This window comes from Macrobrachium nipponense, chromosome 37 (genome assembly GCF_015104395.2).
Source record: "Macrobrachium nipponense isolate FS-2020 chromosome 37, ASM1510439v2, whole genome shotgun sequence".
Lineage (NCBI taxonomy): Eukaryota > Metazoa > Arthropoda > Malacostraca > Decapoda > Palaemonidae > Macrobrachium > Macrobrachium nipponense.
Window position 1 is genome coordinate 12,972,887 of NC_061097.1, and position 16,902 is coordinate 12,989,788.

The 16,902-nt window shown below is 41.4% G+C and overlaps 2 protein-coding genes and 1 long non-coding RNA gene across 3 annotated transcripts in view; 2 read left to right on the plus strand and 1 right to left on the minus strand.

Annotated features, from left to right (window-relative positions):
- LOC135209288 (FK506-binding protein 5-like) overlaps nucleotides 1–16,902 on the minus strand; it is a 259,760-nt gene that overhangs the window by 74,792 nt on the left and 168,066 nt on the right. The gene's annotated exons all lie outside the window — the stretch shown is intronic.
- LOC135208896 (uncharacterized) lies at nucleotides 1,644–12,353 on the plus strand. The gene is made up of 4 exons (XR_010313239.1): nucleotides 1,644–1,729; nucleotides 1,872–1,916; nucleotides 8,439–8,516; nucleotides 12,252–12,353. It is a non-coding gene; the product is annotated as an uncharacterized LOC135208896 (long non-coding RNA).
- Nucleotides 13,656–16,902, plus strand: part of LOC135209025 (repetitive organellar protein-like) — a 67,582-nt gene continuing 64,335 nt past the window's right edge. Inside the window, exon 1 of the mRNA XM_064241560.1 lies at nucleotides 13,656–13,735. The gene's annotated coding sequence lies outside the window, so the exon portion shown is untranslated. The remainder of the gene's footprint in view (nucleotides 13,736–16,902) is intronic.

Genomic DNA, 16,902 nt, shown 5'->3' on the forward strand with positions numbered 1-16,902 from the left:
CATGTGACTCTCGGAGGAGAGAGAGCAAGGGAAAGTCAACTTTTGTTTTCCCTCCTTCTAAGCTGTCTACTTGGAGGCATCATTCGTATGAGACGGGAAGCTCTGGCCCTGGGAGTTTCTGCCTCCTCCCAGGGGTACTTCTCCTTTCTGATTGACTCTTCCAGGAGATCAGCTTCAACTCAGCCAAAATTATGTTTTCATCTTCAGAACTGGACCACCTGAAAAAAAAACAGTTTGTGTTTTGGAGGTTAGTGAGTTTTTTTAGATTGGCGTGCAGGAGCTTTGGCTCGCAAGATTAAGGTGTGTGCTTCCATCTCGGAGGATTATGTATCTGACTTGCTTGAAGTGGTTTCTTGCCTTGATAATGGCATTACAGAAGTCTTGAATTTGGATCACTATTCACGTAGGCATCTTCAAGAAGAGATTTTTGGTTCTCCTTTGCCACCAAAGGAGTAACCTGCTCCCAGAGATCTGCTCTTTGTTCTTGCCACTTGATAGTATGCATCGGTATTCCCGAGTCCACAGTTCTGCAGATTTCTTCTGATCTTCAGAAGAAATCTACTCAAGATCTTTTGGTGCAGTCTGCTAAACGCCCTAGGGAGATCACCTCCAGTAATTTTTCGTGCTGCTTCTTGTCTGCCACTCAGTATCAGCCCTTTCGTGGCAGAGGTAAGTCGAGAGGTTTTCCCCAGAGCTCGAGGGAATGTCCGCTTAATCTTAGAGCAATCAAGAAATCAGCAACAAATAAATCTTCTTTTAAGAAATGAGAAGCAAGTCCTCCTTACTCTAGTAGGAGCAAGGCTCTTTCAGTTTTGGCGGAGCTCTTGTGTTGTCTGAGTGGACTGTTATTGCTTTGTTGCTGACTTCTGTAAAAAAATGGCTTTTAAATCCCAAGTAGATGGTTATTAACTCCTGTACATTATGTGCCAGTTCTTTTGTTCCGCAGTCCAAACCCCTGAGACAAACCAGTGTTTTTTATAGAAGCTCTTAAAAATTACAGCATCATCATGTAGACTTGACCACAAAACACTTCTCAGAAGTTAAAACCAAGGAAGGAGGATTACCAAAAGGAGTTACTATGCCATCATACCACATCCTGAACAGTACCAGATCCCTGTGTCTGGTGTACAACACCATCACATTAGCAGTGCCGATTAATGAAATCTGAAATGGTCTGCATGTGACTACAGCAGGCTTCGAGTCCAGTAAGAGGTTTAATTGGACTGCCATCATGATTCAGAATGGGCAGCAGTGGTCTCCAGTTGATCTGCTCATTACATGCTCCAACCTACTTGTAGCAGCTGACCTTAATCATCCTAAGTAATTTGGTGTTTGTGCAGACTATGAAATAGGAAAACTTTACAAGTGGTGGATTTGTAGTGAAGCTGAAAAGTATTTTCTTCATTTTAATGCTTGATTCCTAAACAGCTGGGAAATTTTGATGAGGAACAAGTTACTAATAGAATTCCATCAGTTGGAAACGTGATTTTCATGGCAAACATTGGAATTTGTCTGTATTCTGTATACTAATTATCCCTACTTAATATTTCTTTGGTGACAAATAAGTACATACATAACATTATACTCGAAGTATCCCACTATTTAGAATATGCTAATTAACTAGTGTTTCTTGTTTTTTTTTCAAGGAATTGCATTTGTTAATTTTGAGAGCCAAGAAGATGCTGACAAGTTGATTGAGGAGAAGTTTGTTACTATGGATGACATTAAGGTAAGGAAACTGTTACACCCGAAAAGTAGAATCAGGAATTGGTACACTGACTTTTTTTCAGTTCTCCATAAATTAGATGTTTAACATTCCTCCCAGTGTTTTTTCTTTGTGTAATTACCAAATTTTTGCTTTTCTCTTACAGCTGGAAATTAGAAAACCAAAAGAAGTCAAAGGAAGTAGTAACCAAGTAAGTTTATTTGATTAGCATTCATTTGATGCTTAATTCTGTCACTTGTCATTACTGAAATTTCACATAAGTGACTTACCGAACAGTTTACATAGCTTATAGCTTCTTACCTAACGGCAGTCGAAATTCAAATTGTTGGCGCCAGCGCGTTGCTATCTTAAGTATAGTGATCAAGACCCGCCCACATCCATCGGGAAACCCTGGGTACTGCTAGCCTTCTACCGTCAATTTTCGTTTTCTTCTGCCGCTCACGGGGTCACCTGTGAGATTGTTTTCGCTGCAGTCTCCTGCGTCGCCATTTTGGATTTTTGTTTTTTGTTTGGTGATGTACAAGTTTTTGGTTTTTTTCTTGCCAGTTAGCTATCTCTATTCAGTTTTTTCGTCATTATTGCTAATTATGTCAGATTCTAGTTCATCTGCTGTAAGGTTTTTGCAGCGCTGGCTGCAAAACAAGATTAGCTAAGTTATGTCACGATCCGCACTCTAAGTGCACTAAATGCAGAGGACAAAATTGTAATGGTATGGATGTGACATGTGATGAATGTAAAGAATTGGATGAACAGGGATGGAAGGCGGTTAGATCGCATGCTGAGAAAATGGAGAAAGATAGGAAGAGGAAGGCAGCTCTTAGGGCTAGTAGTAAGAATAGGTTAGAAACTACTCCTGTTCTTCGGAGACAAATAAGTCTTCTCTTGCCTCTCCTTTATTAGAGAATATTTCTCCAATTAATAGTCCTCCTACTTCTCCTTTGATTACCACTGTTCAAGTTGCCCATGTTTCCCGAACCCAACACCATTGCCTTGCTTGAGTCTAAGGTGGATAAAAAGTTCGAAGTGTTAGCTGAATCAGTTTATGAAGTTAGGAATGTCTTTTAAAGCTTTCGTAGATAGTACAGTGAAATCTAGTGCAGTGCAAAGTTGTTAATGTTGCGCCTGAGGATGGCGGTTGTCCCGTTCCCCCTCGACTCCCAGACGAAGGTCACTGTACCCGCTCCCCCGAACCGCAGGGAAGACCATACCGGAGGTCGTAAGGAGTCTGGGGGAGTTTGCCCACGGTCAGCCGTCGACTCCGTCGACTCGCGGGTGTCGTCCAAAAAGATGTGGGAAAGGTGTTAGTTTGTTTGATTCTCGTCTGTCTTCTGATTCGGAAGTGCAATCGCCAGTGCGCAAAAGGCGAGGTGATTTGGTGTCTCGACCGTTAAAAAGACATTCGATTCTTGGCGGGTGATTTGTCACCGACTCCTGTTAAGAAGTCTAAGAGGCATTGGAGTCCTCAACCTCCTTCGTGTAGTTTTGCTCCGGATGTGATGATTTATGAATCTCCTCCGCAGTCGCATTTTTCGGCTAAAAGCAATGGCTGGCTCGGACTAAACTTTGTGATAATTCACGATCGCTCGACTCTCCCAAGCGAGTCTCGGTCGCAGTTTCGGCTCGGTCGCCTCATTCGACTCCGTATTACTGTCCAGAGAAGCGTATTCGCTCGTCTTTGTTCGACTCCCCTCGCCGTGAGTCGATAGGAATTTCGACTGGTTGTTCGCCTGTGTCGACTCGTGGTGCGGAGACTTCACCTGTTAGAAAGAATCGTTCTTCGACTGAAAGACCATCGACTTCTACAGTGTTAGACGATTCTACCTTAGCTCCATTTAAGAAGCATTTCCAGGATCTTATGAGTTTGTTGAAATCCTCCACCGGGGTAGAACATAAGCCTGATTTCGACTCTGCTTCCATGCAGTCTGAAGAGGAAGCTTTGGATCAAGATGACAAGGATTCGTCGGCTTATTCGAGTCTTCTTAAATTTTTCCTGTCCACTTATCCAGATTACTTTGAACCTGCTTCTCCGTCTTCACCGCCTTCAATATTCGTTAAAGATAGGAAGACAGCGTATTCGTGTCTACCTAAACTGGTTCTTTCTCAGTCCTCGAAGCAGGCCCTTAAGGAGTCAACAGAGTGGCTTTCTAAGAAGAGGGAAACAGGTAAGCTTCGTTTGCTTTCCCACCTTCTAAGCTTCAGAGTAAAGCGTATCGCTTCTACGCAACTGGAGAAGTTCCTTCTTTGGGAGTGTCTGCCTCCTCCCAGGGAGACTTCTCCGGTTTTAGTGGACTCACACCGAAGAGACAGCTTTTTCGTCAGCTAAAATTTTGTTTTCTTCTTCAGAGCTGGACCATTTGGTGAAGAATATTTTTGAAAGTATTTGAGGTATTTAGTTTTTTGGACTGGACTATTGCCTCTTTAGCTCGCAAGATTGAAGACTGTCAGTCCTTTAGAAGAAGATTTTGCCACAGACTGGTTAGGAGTTCTGTCCTGTGCGGATAAGGCTGTTAGAGATGGTTCAGGAGAATTAGCAGCCCTTTTCACAATGGGAGTGATGAAAAGAAGAGAGAAGGTGGTGTTCTTTCGTGTCTAAAGGAGTCACTAATAACCAGAAGTCGGCTCTCATGTTTTGCTCCTCTCTGTAAATCTCATCTTTTCCCTGAAGAAACCATTCAACAAATTCTATCGGATTTAGAAAAGAAATCTACTAATGAATCTCCTTCTTCAGTCTTCCAGACGTCCGAAAGAGCCTACTCCGACAGGAGCTAAGTCTTCTCCTCTTCAGAAGCATCCCATTTCGAGGGAATAAATAAACCTAAGTGGCAACGACCCAGGACTAATTTGCGTCCACAGTACAAGTCCTCAAAGAAACCTCCCCCCAACCTTCGGACAAGTAAGTGAGAAGCCGTTCCTTCACGTGCAAGTAGGGGCAAGACTCCATCTTTTTTGGGAAGAATGGAGTCGAAGAGGTTGCAGAGCAATGGGTAGTTCAAGTTCTTCGAGAGGGATACTCGATTCCTTTTGTTTTAGATCCTCCTCTCTCCGATACACCAATCAGCTTAACAGCATATTCTCCAGGATCAGAGAGAGCTTTGGCTTTAGCAGCAGAGGTGGTCAATGCACTCATCAAGAAGGGAGCAATAGAGGAAGTCCTCGACAGTTCTCAGGGATTCTACAACAGACTCTTTGTAGTTTCCCAAAGCCTCGGGAGGTTGGAGGCAGTGCTAGATGTAAGCGCATTGAACCTTTTTGTGCTGAAGACAAAGTTCAATATGGAAACAAATCATTCTGTGATGTCGGCACTTCGCCCAGGCGATTGGAATGGTGTCCCTGGACATGAAGACGCCTACTTTCATGTCCCGATTCACCAGAGTTCAAAGAAGTTCCTGAGATTTGTGTTCGAAGGGAGGACGTATCAATTCAGAGCCCTTTGTTTCGGCCTTTCGACGGCCCCTCAAGTATTTAATTTCTCGTGTTCTTGCTCCATTGGGGGTTGGGGAAATGGCTGCATATGTTGGGCATAAAATGCAGCATTTACCTGGACGACTGGCTTCTCAGATCGTGGGTTCGAGGACACAGTGCGTGAAGGATTTACGGAAGACACTGTCATTAGCGAGTCAATTTGGGAATTCTCATCAACCTGGAGAAGTCTCAATTAGTGTTCCGTCCCAGAAGATCCCCTATTTGGGGATGATTCTGGACTCTCAGACTTTTCGGGTTTTTCTGTCCCCGAAAAGAATAGAATCTTGCCTCAAAAAAGTGAGCCAATTCCTGAATCGTCAGTCCTCCTCCGCCTTGGAATGGATGAGTCTTCTAGGGACGTTATCATCAGTAGAGACGTTTTGTAAAGTTGGGTGGGCGTCTTCACATGAGATCTCTCAGTTTTATTCTCAAAGCGAGTTGGTGTCGGAAGTCTCAACCAGACACGTATTCGTTCCCAGTGTCGGAAGAGATCAAGAACGACTTGAGATGGTGGATGTCGAGGAAAGAATTGCAAGAGGGTCTCTCCCTGACATTAAGGAACCCAGACGTAGAATTATACTCCGACGCATCGGACAGAGGTTGGGGAGCTCTCCTAGGGACCAGATCTCAGGATTATGGTCAGAGAAAGAAAAAAGAGAGGTTGAATCACATCAACATGAAGGAGTTGAAGGCGATTTGGTTCGGTCTGCAAGCATTCGCTCCTTTGGTCGTGGGAAAAGAGAGTGGCAGATATACTCCGACAACACCACCGCTCTATCTTATATCAGGAATCAGGGAGGAACCCATTCATTCTCCCTCAACAAGTCGCAGAAGATCTCCTTCTCTGGTCTCAGATCGGGATGATTTCCCTCGTTCCGAGGTTTGTACAGGGGAAGTTAAATGTACTGGCAGACGAACTCAGTCGAGTAAACCAAGTTCTTCCCCACGGAGTGGACATTGCAAGACAAAATTTGTCAGGAACTGTGGAAACTTTGGGTAAAGACCTTCAGTGGATCTGTTTGCCACGTCGAGGAACAATCGACTTCCGATCTTTTGTTCCCCAGTTCCAGATCCTCTTGCTTGGAGACCGACGCAATGCTTCAGGATTGGACGGGTCTAGACGTTTACGCCTTTCCCCCATTTGGAATGATCAGAGAGTGTTGAACAAGTTTCCTCTCACATCAAATGTGTCAATGACGTTGGTAGCACCATTCTGGCCCAGGAAAGAGTGGTTTCCAGACCTTCTCAAGTTGGTTATAGACCATCCCAGACTTCTTCCTCAGTATCCTCGGCTACTTCAAACAGCCCCACTTCGACAGGTATCATCAGAATTTGTCCGCTCTGTCACTGACAGGGTTCAGACTGTCCGGAAACTCGTCAGAGCGAAGGGGTTTTCTCGTAGAGCGGCAGAGGCTATTGCTAACTGTCGAAGAAGCTCTTCTGCCAAGCTTTACCAATCAAAGTGGGGAGTCTTTAGGACGTGGTGTCAGAAGACACAATTTCTCGTCTTCTAAAACATCTGTGACAGAAATAGCTGATTTTTTGCTGTACCTTAAAGAAGTTAAGAACTTGTCGGTATCGACAATTAAAGGGTACAGAGCTATGCTGTCCTCAGTGTTTAAGCATAGAGGGCTTGATCATCTCCTCTAACCAGGATATTGGAGATTTATTTAAATCTTTTAATACAGTAAAAGTATCCAAGAAGGATAGTGTGGACTGGAACTTGGACGTAGTTTTAACTTTTCTGATGTCTTACGATTCGAGCCACTTCGTGAAGCGTCTTTGAGAGATGTAACGAGGAAGGCACTTTTTCTCTTCGCTTTGGCTACAGCAGGAAGAGTGAGTGAGTTACAAGCCATCCACAAAGAGGTGGGGTTCAAAAATCGTAATGCGGTTTTGTTCTTTTGTTAATGAATTTTTAGCAAGAACGAATCTCCCTCTAACCCATGGCCTAAATCTTTTGTACTTAAGGGATTATCTAATATAGTGGGTCCGATGGACGAAGAATATTTACTATGTCCTGTCAGAGCTCTGAAATGTTTTACCTGTCAAGGACACAATCCGTTAGAGGTAATTTCCGACCGACTTTGGTGTTCGGTTAAGAATTCTGCAAAACCCCTATCCAAGAACGCTATTTCGTTCTTTTTGAGAAGTCTGATACTGGGAGTCCACCTCTCAAGTCCAAGATCAGACTCTAAATGTGCTTAAGGTGAAAGCACATGAAATACGTGCAGTGGCGACATCCTTAAGCTTCAAGCAATATGTCGCTTTCCTCGATTCTTCAATCTACGTTTTGGAGATCGAGATTCTGTGTTCGCCTCATTTACCTGAAGAATGTAGGGTTACCTATGATAGTTGTTGTAAATTGGGTCCTTTGTCGGTAGCGGGCATGGTGTTGGGGAACAAAGGAAACATAGGGGAACTTTCTATCCTCTACTGTATCCTCGCCTTGTTATAGGTTGTTGAGTCGTGGGCAGACTGGAGGACCCTCATAGTACTTTGAGAACCTCCAGATCTTATTTATTACTTTTGAGTATGTCATTATTTTTGGTATAGGTGATGGTCTGTTGTTTTTTATCTGGTTTCTGAAGCCCAGGGCAAGGGCATTCATCTGTTTTTTAATATTTTGTCAACCAACGGTCTTGTCCATGGTTACAAAATCCCACTAAGTAGGGACGACCCTGGCCTATACTGCCACGTCTCCTACGAGTGATGAGAGCGCTAACCAGAGGCAGTATTCTCCTGCAGCTGCTCTCTCACAAGGTAGGGTACTGCAACATTTGCTGTTTAATGTGGTCTTACTGTCATTTTTATGTAGTCCATCTACCCTCCTTCCTGGTAGTTTGGATTCAGCTATGTAACTGTTCGGTAAGTCACTTATGTGAAAATGATATTTTTCATGATAAAATAAAGTTTCACAATACTTACCGAACAGTTACATAATCAAAGCCCACCCACCTCCCCCCCCCCACAGATGGACGTGGCGGCTAAACGAAAATTGACGTAGAGAAGGCTAGCAGTACCCAGGGTTCCCGGATGTGGGCGGGTCTTGTATCACCTATACTTAAGATAGCAACGCCGCTGGCGCCAACAATTTGAATTTTCGACTGCCGTAGGTACGAAGCTATAAGCTATGTAACTGTTCGGTAAGTATATGTGAAACTTTATTTTTATCATGAAAATATCATTTTTATTGAGCTCTGTAAAGTACATCTAAGTTACATTAATTTCTTTTTGTATGGCATTTCAGGATGAACCAATTATTTCTGTTCCCAGAGAGGCTCTGAGTTGCTATGTTTGTAAAAAGGATAAATTCCCATCTCTTCGGGTATGTATTTATGTACATAAGTGTAATGATAGCTTTGAGATCTTGTTGCTGATTAATTTAATTTTTGAAGGAATGATTTACTTAAGCTAGATACAGAACATTGCTTTGTAATGTCATTTAGTATGACTTCATTTTTCAGATCAGTTTACTGTTGAGAAGTCAGTTTAGTACTTCATTTACTAGCAAGTGTTTTCTACTGTACTCTGTTTCCAATTTGCAATCTTTTTGCGTCACACATTCTGCTTAATATTTTTAGGACCGCCTCTTGTTGCTAGTTAACTTAATTTTATCTGTGATTTATTAGTACTTCCTCTTCTTTTTCACAGAAGTACTTTGTGTTGTTTGTTTCAGCCATCACTATAATATCTGCCATTGCCTCAAGTTTCAAATCATGTGTACTAGCTATAATTAGATCACTGTCATTTTCATTGTACTTTCTTTTAGGTTTTAGGTTTACCTTCCATGCAATTGTAAATAATTTGGAGTGAATCTTACTTACGGCTAAAGTTAGCTTTTATCTTGCACCGTTGGTACGAATCGGCAATGGCTAATGTGCTTGGACTGTAGTTTATCTGTTCCCCACCAGATGGTGCTGGAATATTTACTTTCTGGTCATATTTCTTCTTGCCAACTGGTTAAGCAGACAGTTGGATCACTGTTAGTAATATTTTGAGGATTTCTGGCTGATTTTCTCCTGTACTGTATTGTGCTTGTTTCTGTTTTTGCTTTATGCCATCTACAACAAGCAGAGATGAAAGCATTAGGTTGTATAGGAAAGACTGTGGAAACTTAATGTTTAGATTTTGCAGGGTGACCACGTAGCCTATGCTAGAATAGCTGCTCAGGCAAGAGTGTGGTTCTCTTAACATGTCAATTTTGAGTGATCTGATGAGAGGATGTAAATTCTGTGTAATATCGGAAGATGATAGAGGCCGATATTTATGTAAACAACTAGTTGGTAACACTAAAAACCTACTCTCTTCTTATTGTCTTCCGGTGTTGTTTCGCCTCCATCATTAGCCTATCTGATACCCTAGGTTATTCCTCTCACTTCATTCTGCTCTGCCTTCTTTTGCTCCCTATGTGGTTCAGGAAAAAAATAAATAATTGACATTTATTCTTTTATAAGTTAGGATTTCATAGAAAATATTATGGGCTAAAATCAATCAACCCCCCCCCCCAGTTTTTTTTTTAACCTATTTTGGTGTCCCCTGCGAGAGAGAAGGTGTTGAAGCCTTGGGATTTGTCTTTAGCATACCCTCTGGGGACTGCCCTGCTTCAGTTGGCTGTCTCCTCTGACAATTAACCAAGGCGTGTCCCAGGACCAAGGGTTCTTTGCCCTTCAACATATCCACCGTTTTTCTGGTTGAGGTTCAGCTGCTTGGGCCAAACAACTTACCCACCGAGTTAAGAGTTTGTCTCTCTTCATTTGTTTGCTCCTGAAACTCCGCCTAAACACAATATTTTTTCCTATAAATTAGCAACACTGGCTGGCTCCTGTTCCATCCCTTTTGGAGAATGTATTGTGATGTTGGCAGACTGCAGAATTAGGAATTTAGATATATTACGTTTGTCCCAGTTGTTTCTGGAGTTGTGTGTCAGTTCTGCTTTTTCCTTTTGTTTTCCCCCTCCCCCCCTTTTTTTCATGATTTTCCATTTTATTGTCTTGTATTCATTGCCTTGTGACTTTTTTTATCCTTTTCGTACAGGGGTTCTTCTTTTTCCGCTGCTTACTTATCTAGAGTGAGTTAGCTTGGTGATTGTTCAGCTCTTGCTTCTCAAGTATTCGTGTCTGTGACATCTTTACTGATGTTACATGGTTCTTTACTTAGACTGGAGGAGTTCACTGTGGGCCTTGTTTCAACTGTGATTTGGTTGATTTTCCTTTTGTATTTAATCAATGCATAGCTTGTATTGTTCTATTTTTGCTTCCTTTTGCCAAAGCTTAATCTGGTAACCAGTGTTCTTTAGTTTACAGTTGACCCCAGTATTTGACGGGGTGAGAGTTTACGGACCATGATCACCTCCAAATAGCTAAAATCCGCGAATACATGTACTTGACATCTCCCTTTAAAACTGCTTATAACTGGCAATTTAAATAGTTCAAATACCAAAGATCTCCGCTAAATATATTTATAACTGCTTACAGTCGTCCCCACTATTCGCGGACTCACGATTCGCGGATTTGCCTATTTGCAGACTCGTATTCGTGGACTAGCCTATTCAAGGAAAATTTGCCTATTCATGGTATTTTTCAATGAGAAATATTCACAAATTACTGCATTTTCATATCATTTTTCATGACTAAAGGCACTTTTTGTGATAGAACTATTAAATAAAAAACTCATGTATGAGGGTTTTTAGACGTTTTTTTCTATGTATTTTAACTATCACACATAGCAGTTTTAAGCATTTTTTTTAGAGGGTTTTTTTTTTTAGTATTTGCATATTTAGCTATCGCAGCGGGGTCTGGTACCCATCCCTAGCAAATATACCTTAAACTATCATCTAAAACAATATTTTAATGTGCATTAAAAATACATTTATTGATAGTAGGTTGCTGTGTTTATATAATAGTATTGTTATTTGAAAATTAGTAAATAAATTTTTATCATAAAATATATATTTTTGTCACAAAAATAACTTGAAAATGCAGTATAATTAGTGAATATTTCTTGATGAAAAAAATCTGCAAATTACCAAATATTTCACATATTTGGGGATAAATTCCACAGAAAAAATCTGTGGCTATGTGAAGCTGGAAATCTTGAACTACAAATAAGCGGGGGGGGGGGGGGGATCGACTGTATTTCTGCTCGGCTTCTGTAACACTGAATTTAGTAGGGTGCATTATCATGAATGTAGAGCCTTTGGGAGGTGGATGAAACAGTTGAAGAGAAACTGAAACTGTTTAGTGTATAGCTCCTCAAAGTGCCATTGCATCTTTCAGTTTGTATGTTGGCTCTCAGATGCCACTGATCTTTTTCCAGTTTTGAAGCTCGTGCAGTTTTTTAGTTCTTGGATTATTTAGGAAATATTCACAAATTACTGTATTTTCATATAATTTTTGTGACTAAATGACAACTTTTGTGATAAAAACTATTAAAATACTCACATATAGTTTTATTTTGTGTGAAGTAACAAAATAGGCAGTTCTAAGCATTTTTAGAGTTTTAGTATTCTCTGACTTTAGCTATTGGGGTGGGTGTGTATCCCATCCCCATGAATACGGGGGGTCCACTGTACACTGGTTCTCTGGCTGCCACTAACCCCACCATCCTCATTCAATGAGGTAATCAGCTAACTTGAACAGTAGGTAAGATTCGTTCCAAATACTAATAATTTTCATGATGAAATTAAATATTTGGATACTTATCCTACTGTTAAAAGTGGAAACCTACCCAGCTTCCCCACTTCTTAGTGGGTGGTTATGAAGAATTCAGGACAAGACCGATAAACATTCCAACGCCACCTGTTGGGAATTGGGTTATTCCAGAGGACAGTCCTAGCTGGTTAGTTAAGCATTATTTTGTCTTGTTTTGAATGCAAATTGCACCTAATGTCACGAAGATATAAGTGAAGTTTAAACAAGTAGGTAATATCTAAATAACTTTGTCATAAAGTTTTCATATTTCTAAACCACATTGCACACTAATTGACTAATGCCATTCAATAATATCATTAGGTTGTTTATTAAGGTCTGGAATTGAGTAATCCCCATAGAAATAATTTCAGATATTCTTCAATCACAAACAAGGGGAAGCAGCATCGATTTCTGCTCAAGATGTTTAGAGCAAAAAGTGCTTCAGTACTTCAGCTTTGAGAGCAGAGTCAAAGGTAGGTCTCATCATCCTATGTTTCAAATCCATTGATTGGTGTTGAAGTGTCTCATAAACAGATTTTTTCCTGAAGGTCAATTTCCTATGGGGCCTTTCTTCTTCAGACAGGCAGAAATTGTATCAAAATGAAGTGAAGCAGTTAGAGGGAATGGACCAGAGGGGAATGGCATAGGGATTTTGTACTTTTAGGAAATACCTATTGTTGCACTATGCTAGGGAAGCTGCTCCGTATAGTACTACTCAAGTACTATATTAATGAGTACTTGAGTATGTTTAGTGGTTAAATAACTGCCTTAAAAAATTCTAGAGATGGTTGTGATTATGGAATTAACCTAGAACAGGGTATCTGAAGTCCTTAACCTATATCATTAGTGCATTGCATTAAGACGAGCTTTACACTTACAGTGTAGTATTCACTCATATTTTTCTCCGTCAAAAATTTATTTTACAGAATTTGGACATTTCTCTCTCTCTCTCTCTCTCTCTCTCTCTATCTCTCTCTCTCTCTTCTCTCTCTCGATCTATCTCTCTCATCTCTCTCTCTCTCAGGATTACTTAATAATGGGAATTGGTGTCCTCTGAGTTCCCAGTTGCCCTTCCTGGTTTGCGTTTTAGTTATTATTTGGTTTTTTAGGACAACAAAAGAAATTTTAACAAATGAGTCTTATGTTTTGAAGTAGGGTGCGACATGGTGTTTTATTCACTTGGCATTTTGCTTCAGCAATGTGCTGCATGGAGCTGGAGAGGATCAGTGCACTATTTAGGACTGCCAAAAAGAGTAGTCTACCTTCCCCAAAAAGGCTTGCCTTTTCTTAGCATTGGAAAATTGAGGTGAAAATAACATTAGATAAATTTAAATTCAACTGTATGGGTAATGATGAAGGATTATATGCTACTATTCTATTCATTATTTAGTCGTTGTGATTATTTACCAGTCTGGTCTGTTAATCCTCTTTGAGATTTATTGATCAGTAATAAATTATTTCATACCTGCACCATAACAGGTCAGTTATAGGTAAGGATCCAGTTGTAGAATAGACTTTTCAGGGTCAGTTTATCCAGATTAAGGTTGTAAGCATAGTGGTACAATACAAAGTTGTTTTAAAGTCAAGTTTATATTATTGGTTTTTTGTGTGGATAATTTGTTTTTATTGGTATAATTTCATTGGTTTTGAAAGAAATATTCTTTTTTATTTGTGCTGGTGGTATTTATATTGGCTTTTTAAAGGAATATTCTTATCTTTTAGCTGGCATCTGAATCGTCTTTATTGACATGAAGTGGGTAAAGAGGAACCCCAGTAAAGAGAGACCATACTGTGATGTGTGCCAGTTTAGATCAACTACAATCCTGTTAGACATGAAAAATCACCAGAGCATAAGGTAAAGTCATCTAAGTCTCATTACTTTAGCTAACATTAAATACAAAAATAGATTTAATCATGTGCCTTTGGACTTTGTGATTTAGATCTTCTCTTTTAAAAATGTTGTTTATCTTGAGACATATTTGAATTGTTTTAATGTTTAGCATGGTTATCTTAATATGCAAATTTTTAGGTATTTCAGTCTTCAGTTTCCAGAATGCCAGCTTATATTTGCTTTTGTTGTTATAAATAATTTACATTATAAATAATAATAACTAGCAAATCACGGGCAGCAAACAGAGAAGTGAAAAATTTATATGTACTATTTGTTCAGCAATATTAAAATAAGGGTGATTTTTTATACATACCTACTACAAGAACCTCTTTGTACACCAATATTATCAGTTTGTCCACAACTTAATTTCAAGTTGCAGAGTCAGTTGCTCTGCTCATCGCCACATACAGTTGGCCATGCGTGAACATGGGTGACAGCAGAAACACACCAACACGATCTAAAGTCTGCCCTGCAACTTGTTTGCAGTGAATGAGAAGGCCAGGTTGATGGGAAACTGACTGGCGCCATAACTGGAACAGAAACGTTGTCCAAAGGCATCAGAAGAATCCGGGGGCATGAACAGATTGTTTTTGCCGGTGTGAGGGCCCGTTGCTATCACTGCCATTGGCAGGATCGAAATTCCGAAGCAACATTACCTGGCAGTACTTCTTCAACGTTATTTTGTGCACTGGCAGTCCGATGAATTTAAGTTATTCAAAAAATCTTGCCGATATTGATGATAATTTCATCTTCTATTGTGTCCGAGCTGAAATATTCGCGACTTTCTCTGGGGAAGTTGTACAGAAATTATGTATGAAAATTTTTGTAAAGTAACTAAGTCTATGGGAATAACCAGCGTTGTTTCACGGCCAGAAACAGCTCCGTTTCAGGGAATCCCTTCTCACCCCCACCCCCACCCCCTACAAAGGAGGGGGGGGGGGTTTAGGTTGGATGAAACCCCATTACAAACCATCTTAGGGGTCCCCACCATAATCCCTGCCAAGTTTTCCATGCCATCTTACCACCCCGCCTTTGGCCGTGATTGAATGACAGACAGACACAGACAGACATTACGCCCATTATAGTATGATAATAATAATAATAATAATAATTAATAATAATAATAATTTAATAATAATAATTTAATAATAATAATTTAATAATAATGCTTATTTTTTTTAGACCGCTGAGTCTTATATAGACTCTTCTAAACTGACTAGATTTTGTTCAATGAAGCTTACCTATCAGATATATATATAGCTGTATTCTCCAAAGTCCGACAGAATTTCAAAACTTACGACACTAGTGGTCAGCGGGTGGTTATTAGGAACCATTCCCATTTTCTATTCAGATTTTCTCTGTCGCTGTACTGTCAACAAGTGTTTTCAGGACCTCCGTCTTAGGATTTTGTAAAATTCATTGCCGCTTAAGTATCCTAATTGTCTTTTGGTTATTGACTTGGATTGTGGCTAGGCATACGCTATCATAGATTGATTTCAATTTGGTTTTGATTGACCTTTGCATAAGATGTCTGAATCTAGTTTGGCTAGTTTCAGACTGTGTTGTCTGCAAGAGTAAGGTGAGGCTACCGAAAGCTTCGATAGATCCTCACTTGGTATGCACGATGTGTACAGGCATGTTTCTTTTTTGAAAGATTGATGTAAGGAGTGTGAGAGTTTGACTGATTCTGAAGGGAAGACGTATGATCGTATGTACGCAAATTAGAGTGTGATTGAATCAGGCGGTCTTCCTCAAAGACTGCATCAGTAAACAGAAGTCAGGGTAGTGAACCTGCTAACTTCCTGTAGACTTTGTTTTTTGCCTAAACCTGTAGTATGGGCCTACGGGCTTATGAGGTTTAGTCTGCGAGAGGTAATGCCTTTTCTGTTATTGTGGATTCCATCCTTTATCTTGGAATCTAAAGTGCTCGCTCTCCAATCAGTGTTGTTTAGTGTAGAGCCCCTAGTGTTGTGGAGGGGGCGTCAGATTGGCCTATAATGCCTCTAGGCCTGGACCTCTGTCGGACCTCCCAGGACAACAGGGAGTGGGCATGTCGAAAGCCGAAAGAGGGTTACGGGGAACCCCCACCGATCTGGCGTCCCTTCGGCAGTTACTGTTGACGCTTCCCAGGCTGCCAAGGAGGTGCGGTGCGCGTGCACCCATCCTTAAGGATTGCTTCTCGTCCTCCGAAGCGTCCTCCCCGCACGGGGGTTGGAACTTTCGGAAGGACTCGCGCCCTCTAAGAGAATCTTTTATAGAAGAGGACGCTTCCACGGTCCTCTCTCTCGTCATGCATTGCAAACGTCACCTGAACATTTTTATGACTTTCCACCGCGAAGAAGAAAACAGGACGTCATCGGAGCAGGACGCTTTTGAGCGCCAGACGCCCTATCTTTGTTACTGTGAGAAATGTGTTACTGTGAGAAGGAAGAACGGCGTCCCTCGCCCTCGCTTCTCACAGGATCAGCAACAGTTAGCCTCGTTTTTCGCCAAGAGAGAGGCAGTAATGCGTCGCCTTTAGGAAGGTTTCGAGGCTCTCTGTTAAGAGAATCAGGCAGTCTCCTTCTCTTCAGCGGCGTTCTATGCATCAAGACGCTTGGCAAGCCTCCCGCTAGGACGCCTTTCCGGGACACTTGACGCTCTGTCGAGAGGAAGGAACGTCATAACTCTCGTAGCAAGGATTGTTTTCCTGCTCCCCAAGACGGTCCCCCCTCCTCTCCTATGGCGCTCCATATACGTTACGTGACGTTCACTCTACTGCGAAACAGGAGTTGTTCAAGCTGCTAAGCTTGACGCTGGCAAGTAAGCGGATAAGCTCTCATTGACAGGCGTGACGCTTGACTGGACGCTTAGCGTGGCGCTTAGCGTGACGCTTCTCTGGACGCTCGTCAAGATGCCAGGCGTGACGCTTTTCTGGACGCTCGTCTGGACGCTCAGCGTGACGTTTTTCTGGACGCTTGGCATGACGCTCAGCGTGACGCTTCTTGGACGCTTGGTAGGCCTCTCAGCATGACGCTTTCTGGACGCTCGGCACATTTGTGGACGCCCATCAGGACGCCCAGAATGACGCTTTTGTGGAAACTCTTCAGAACGTTCCTTTACCGGAACTTCGCAAAGTTTAGGAGTTGGCT